Here is a 7,468-nt window from a genome sequence, read left to right on the forward strand (position 1 = left end):
CCTTAGAGGCCATGGCCCCACGAGCCGAATGAGCACCAAAAACAGAAACATCAATCCCTGCCTCTCCCATAAGCCACCGTACCCAGCGAGCCAATGTAGCAGGAGTAACGGGGAGGAAAGGCTTCAGCAATGCAATCAACAACTGTCCTTGCATATCAGAACGAAGAAGCAAAGTACTCACCTCATAAGCCTTAAGGCACTGGACCACACAAAGGTTGGGACGAGCCGGAAAAGAAGGGTAAGAGATAACCTCAGTATTAGTTTTGGTGCGCCTGGAAAGGCGAAATGTAACCCTTTCAGGAGTAAAACTCCGACCAGCAAGATCCAATGCGTGAACATCTGAAATCCGTTTGCAAGAAAGCAAACACAGCAACATGGTAAGCTTGGCCGAAAGTTGTTTGTGTGATAGCAAGGAATTGACCGGCCAGGCCTCCAAAAAACGCAAAACAACCGAAACGTCCCATAAAGCTACATATTTGGGACGCGGAGGAACAGCCATACGAACACCTTTAAGGACTTTGGACACCAGAGGATGCTCCCCCACAGGTTTACCATCAATAGGAAGATGGCCCGCTGAAATAGCAGAGCGGAAATTGTTGATAGTGCGGTACGCCAAACCAGAAGCCGGATATAGGGAAGCCAAAAAATTGACAATTAAAGAGACATCTGCTGATGTCGGATCAACTTGCCGTTGAGCACACCAATCACTCCAACGTTTCCAGGAACCTCTGTAACGTTTGTGGGTAGCTGGGGCCCAGGCGTTGCTGAGGAGTCTGGTAGCGTCCGTCGAAAGGCCTGACACAGCCCAACGTTCCCCGAAATCCGCCACGCCAGGAGAAGGAGAGAGCCTGACTGAACTAGGGGATGTGGATTCTGAAGCGGATCTAACAGGAGATTCAGCTTCTGAGGCAGAAGAAATGGCAATGCGCAAGTCATTTCCAGGAGAACAGGGAACCACGGTTGAGCCCGCCACAGAGGAGTGATCAGAATCAGCTCCGCCTGAAAACATAGGCCAGAACCCTGGGGATCATCATAAACGGGGGAAACACATAACAGAGGGAGGTCGGCCACGGTTGAAGGAAAGCATCCGTTGCCAGAGCCTCCAGGTCCGGTCTCCAGCTGAAGAACCGGGGAAGTTGGGCGTTGAGCCGGGACGCAAAGAGATCGATCTGACAAGGGCCCCAAATCCGTAGAAGTTGTCGAAACACCCGCGGATGGAGTCTCCAGTCGCTGAAATCCCTCAGGTACCTGGAGTTCCAATCCGCCACCACATTGCGACAACCCGGAAGGTATTCCGCAATAACTGTGATCCTGTTGTGTAGACAGTAATGCCAAAACTCCTTGGCGATCTCCGCCAACAATCTCGAACGAGTCCCCCCGAGCTTGTTGATATAACGGACTGCCAATACATTGTCCATCCGGAGAAGTATACAGCAGCGGGACTGAAGTGGAGACAGACATTTGATCGCGAACGATCCCGCCAGCAACTCCAAACAATTGATGTGGAGAGAAAGTTCCTGGGGGGACCACCGTCCCCCCGTCGTGACCGAGCCGCAGCGGGCTCCCCAGCCCCACTGACTGGCATCCGACTCGATCACAATCTCCGGAGAAGATCCGAAGAGGGCTCTGCCGTTCCAGGCCTCCATGTGATTCAACCACCATGTCATTTCTGACTTCGCCTCCTCCGACAGAGGAATGTGGTCGGAATAGCGAAGGCCCTTCTGAAGATGCTGAATCTTCAAGCGCTGCAACGCTCGGTAATGCAGCGGAGCCGGAAATATCGCTTGCAGAGAAGACGCTAAAAGACCGACAACTCGTGCTAATGATCTCAACGACACCGTCGGACTCGAGACAACAGACCTCAATTCCCGCTTGATGTATCGAATTTTCTGACGAGGTAGCAGAAGTTGACAAGAGAGGGAATTGATTTGGAACCCCAAGAAATCTATCACCTGAGTAGGTTGAAGTACAGATTTGGGAACATTCACTAAAAATCCTAGAGACTGGAGAAGGTCTACGGTCCACGTCAGATGAGCCATAAGCTTGACTGGACAATCCGCCAGCAGGAGGATGTCGTCCAAATAGATGATTAAGCGAACTCCGCGACTGCGGAGAGACTCCACGACCGGACGCAACAGTTTCGTGAAGCACCACGGTGCTGACGAAAGGCCGAAAGGTAGAACCTGATATTGATACCATATCCCCAGCCACTGGAACTGAAGAAAGCGGCAATGGGGCGGAAAAATCGGAACAGAGAGGTATGCATCCTTGAGGTCCAGACGGACCATCCAATCCCGTTCCCTCAGGAGATCCCTCAAAAGATGGATGCCCTCCATCTTGAAGTGGCGGTAAACCACTCCCGCATTGAAGTCCTTCAGATTGAGGACCAACCTCGATCCCCCTCCCTTCTTCTCCACAAGGAAGATTGAGCTGGCAAAGCCCTGAAGATGGCGCACTGTCTGCACAATCGCCCCTTTCTGCTCCAGAGACCTGAGTTCCTCTGTGATGAACTCTTGACTTTGCTTTGAGAAACGGAGAGGAAAGGGAAGACGGGACTGACGAACAGGCTGATAAAACTCTAGTTTGAAGCCCTGAACCGTCTCCAGCACCTATGCATCGCTGGAGATTGATCGCCAGTTCTCTAGGAAAAGGCGAATCCTGCCCCCCAGAACAACACTGCATGCAGGAAGAATTCTCACCTGAAGTGGCGGAATCGTGATAGCCGCCGGAGGAGCCACCAGCACGTCCTTTTTTAAACTGGCCACGGCCTTTTCTGGAGGGATAGAAGTTCGAACATTGGGTATATCCCGAATCCTGCTGACCTCCTCGCTGCGACTGGTACCCCCTCTGGGAGGGCTGCTGTTGACCACGGCCGGAGGAACGCCCCCTACTTCTTCCGGCCCTGTTGAAAACCGGACGAAAGGTCCGGCGCAGAGACGCCTGTGCCTTATCCAGGCCGCTGAAGGTATTTACGAAGTTGGTCAGTTCTTTCAAAAATGGATGCCCGAAAAGCAGACCCTAAGCCGCAGGGCCCGACTCAGAAGTCGCCAATTCTGCCAGCTTAGGGTATAATTTCAGTAAGATGGAACGGCGTCGCTCGGCAGAGAGCGCACAGTTGGCATTACCCAACTGGCAAATGGCGCGTTGAGCCCAATTAATGAGCTCATCTGGATCAACCATCCGATTGGTACTTTTCGCCAGAAAACCAAGGTCCAACATTTTGGTGAGGGGCCCCAAGAGATCCAAAACCTTGTCTTGGCAAGCCCGCCAAGACCTATCAAGACCCTTTTTGGGATCTTTCGCAAATTTGCGCAGGTACGTCGTCATGGTGGGATCCACCTCAGGGGTCTCCGCCAGATGGTCAGCCAAATCCGGTCGCGGGCATTCAGACCGGAGGCGGGCACGTACCTCCTTTTCAAAGGGCTGACGTATGTGCTGCTGGACGTACTCGGTCACAGCCGGGTAAGGAAGCCAAGCGGTGGACTGAGGATGGACAATGTCCGCCGGCTCAAAGGTAAGCACAGGGGGATGTGCTGAGGCATCGACAAAATGTTCCTTACACTTCTTCTTTTTGGAAGGGGGAGGTGCAGGGTCCGAGGACAAAGAGGACTGCAAGTGCTCACTCTCTTCTTCCTCCACAATAGTGGAAGATTTGGCAGAAGACAAGGAATGTGCCAACTTTTTAAAGTCCGAAGCATGTGGATTAGCAGGGGAAGTGGAAGAAGCCTTCTTGTCTGCAGGGACCCAACCCTGCTGACGGGCATATTTAGTCAAGTGTCGCTTGAGCGGCGTGATAGCACGGACAAGTGCCTTATTCATGGAGTGTTGAACTCCCCGGTCTAAAGCCTCTACAAGATGCTGCTCCATGGTGTCCGGAGCCTCTTCATCAAACTCCTCTTCCTCCTCATAATAGTAATCACTCATGGTCACGAGGTTCGTGAAAATTATGCCCACAAAGGAGGAAGGTAAATTAAAGCAAGCCAAAGGCCAATTCAAAGGGGAGTGAAAAAACCCTCACAGTAAGCCAAACTGTAGAAAAGCTACAGACAAAAGACATTTAGAGAGTGGAGGGATGGCTCACTGTCACAAAAAGAAAGTCACTCTAGGCAAAGCCTATGCAAATTATTCCAGCCGGAGACTTTTGATAGACTCCGGCGTCCAAAGGGTTAACTGCGAAGGCTGTGGGCGAGAACGTCGTGAGAGACGCCAGTCAGACAAGCTCCGAGGAGAAGGAAACACGGAGCGCCGGAAATGCCAATGCGCGCATGCGCGAAAACCGGCTGCCTTCCAGTGAAGAGGTGAGCTCGCGCGAACAGCGCGAGGCCACCAGGACCCTTATATCCACTCCACAACAACAAACGAGAGCACAGGCACAAAGCGCCCGGTCCCAGGAAGGAGAACACTCGCTTCCAGCCGCGCAACGCCGAAACACAAAACGGAGCAACAGAATACAACGCGGCAAAGAGCGCAAAAAAAGCGCATACAAAGCATACACAATGCAGTATGAAAAGCACAAGAAAGCTCAAATACAATCAGAATAAGGTAAGAGCACTTAACTGGCTGCGGAGCAGCAAAGAAAGAGGAAGTGGGATTGTCTGCACGCTTATTTATACTACAAGACTCTATGGTTATCACCCAAGTGTTTCTGGGTAATGTGGTTTTTTACTTGGCTGCTGAGCATTTCAATAAAGAAATGAGACTAGCATAATCGGAGCCTCCTGTCCTGCAATAGAATTGTAAACACAGCTAACCGTGTTATACAGAATTGGCTTACGGTTGGCTTACATTACATATACATCACTCTTATTTAATGCCATCCTTTTTGACTTAATCTCCTCCCCTCCGCAATCCAAATGGACTCGGGTCACCCCTGCTTTTACAATGGTGTAGCTATTAGAATTGATCAGTCTGAATTCAAACAGCCACTCCCACCAATGGGCTGATTGATCCATTCTTTCATGCTCTGGTCTGGCCCTATTGGAAATCAGTCTACGCTCATTGTACGTAGTAATAGCCAATCTACTACACCCCCCCCAATCTTGCAATGGTTCCATCCACACTCTCCTAAACCTGGTTGTATGGGCCAACTTGCATGCTTTACTCACAAGGCACATTCCCCCACAGCTATTCACCTTAGCAGTGGTACAGCCCACTCCCCCATCACTGGAATGGTGCAGTCCGCTGTCTTGTATTCTCTCAGGTAGGGCCAGAACAGCCTGCTCTGCCTCCCCGCCTTCCTTCCCACTTTAATGTCGTAAAGAGCGAGAGATTAAGGTATTGGATATGGCTAAGTGATCCAGGCGTGGTGACTGTACCCCCCCTTCTGTCCCTCCCGCCGCTCGCTCCGAAGTTATTACTCACCATAGAGTGGGACAGCTCGGCCGACTTCAAACTCTACACCGTCATTTCTGCTTTAACAGTGCCTTCCTTGGACATTAAATAGAAATGGAATTGATTAGACGGAAAAGGGACTTTTCTCCCTCTCCTTTTTATTTTTTTATTTCTTTATTATCCTAAGAGGCTCCATGATGCCTGCAATATTAAGAGAAAATGGGGCTTTTCACCGGCGCGCATATACCTCTTGGGCTTTGTGATGTGCGTAGAGTGCCGGGGGGGGGGGGGGGGGCAGGCCTGCATCTCTCCTGCTGAAGATGGATTTGGAGGTGTCGGGCTGCCAGCAGGATTCAGACAGCTTGACTAATTCCATCCAGCCTGCTTTTGTGCACTTCAGCCCCCAAAAACAATGTGCTGTGAAGCAGTGTTGCTGTTCGGGACAAAATGGCCGCAGTGTTACAGCACAAATTTCAAATGCTCATTCCAGTACGGGGAATTATGCTGCACAAAAAGGGAAGGATAGAATAAAGTTATCACAGTAAGAAAAACACTAGAATGATTAATCGCACACAAAGTCTTTATACTTGTTAGGCTTGACCAGCTTGCGTCCGCCTTTGCTGGTGCATGCTCCTTCTTCCATCATTTCTTTCTCCAACACATTGTCCTCTTCTGCCACTTGACTATCTTCTGAGAGTACAGGGCTACCTGCTACTTTAGTGATGTAATCACTATTTTCACGAGAGTGTTGGAGCATGGAAGTCAGCAAAATGATATGGGAATACAGGATAACACCAGGGGAGAATACTCTGGTAAGCCCATTCAAAAGGATGAGAGGAAGGACTCCTATTTCCAAGAACAATATGGGATGGCTCAAGACGACAAGGAGAACAGAATGGTCGGATGAAACGATCAGAAAAAGAATTCAGATGGCACAAAGTCTACGCAAGGAGAAATTTGACAGTAAACATAAGTGCAAAGAAAGAAAAATAAAAGAAGGAGACAGAGTGAGAGTTAAAAAAAGTGGACACATGTTAAAGGGACAGAATAGGCTCACAGATCCCCTAATAGTAGCAAAAATATTTTGCAACTCTGCACTCCTTAGCGATGGTAACATCTGGCATGCCTCCTCCATTGCAGTTTGTAAAAATACAGATGTGATCCCTAACACTAATGAGAGAAAACACGAGGAGAAGGAAAATTACAATGAATTAGGCAACTATGGCTGGTTGTGCGAAGAAACGGAGGAACCTGACGAAGAAGAAGATATCAAATCCAGACCAACTAGTAGCAATGCTAGCAGAAAGGAAACTGACAATGAACTTATAGAGTCCAATGGTGAATATAGAGACCTTAGCTCTTCTGACTTGGAGATGTCACCTGCCTGTAGTGAATCCACATCTACAAGAGAAAACAAGACGGAGAGGACGGTATGATTGAAAATAGTGATTACATCACTACAAGAGCAGGTAGCCCTTTACTCTCGGAAGATAGTCAAGTGGCAGAAGAGGACAATGTGTTGGAGAAAGAAATTATGGAAGAAGGAGCCTGCACCAACAAAGGTAGACACAAGCTGGTCAAGCCTAACAAATTTAAAGACTTTGTGTGCGACTAGTCATTCTGGTGTTTTTCTTACTGTGATAACTTTATTCTATCCTTTCCTAAGGGAAGGAGATGTGTTGTGTTCTAGAGTTAACACCTCCTGCCTTCTCGCCCCTTATCCACCTGCCCTGCTAGACCCCTCCTTTACATGATGTCACCAGCTGGAATGTTGACAACTGGAAGTTCCACAGTGACAGTTGAGTAGCCACCCAACTGTCACATGTCATTTGCTCTTACGCTTCCACACTGTCTACTCCTGTTAGTGGTGTGTTGTCAATATAACTTAAATAAAAGATATATGTTAAATATCTATGCTTCCGGACATTATCACTTTACAATAAAAACATACCTTAATATCTCAAATGACCTTCATTATGCCGCAGTGGTGGTGACCATTAATATCTTATACTCAAAGTGTTGTCTGGCAGTGAAGTGACATGTACCTTAACTCATCAGTTTTGAAATCATAGCCAGACTTAGTCAGTTTCCAAACTGCTTGGAGAAGCCCTGCAAGATGTGGTGTTTCATTGCATGA

Source organism: Lissotriton vulgaris, chromosome 7, assembly GCF_964263255.1.
Source record: "Lissotriton vulgaris chromosome 7, aLisVul1.2, whole genome shotgun sequence".
NCBI classification, from domain to species: domain Eukaryota; kingdom Metazoa; phylum Chordata; class Amphibia; order Caudata; family Salamandridae; genus Lissotriton; species Lissotriton vulgaris.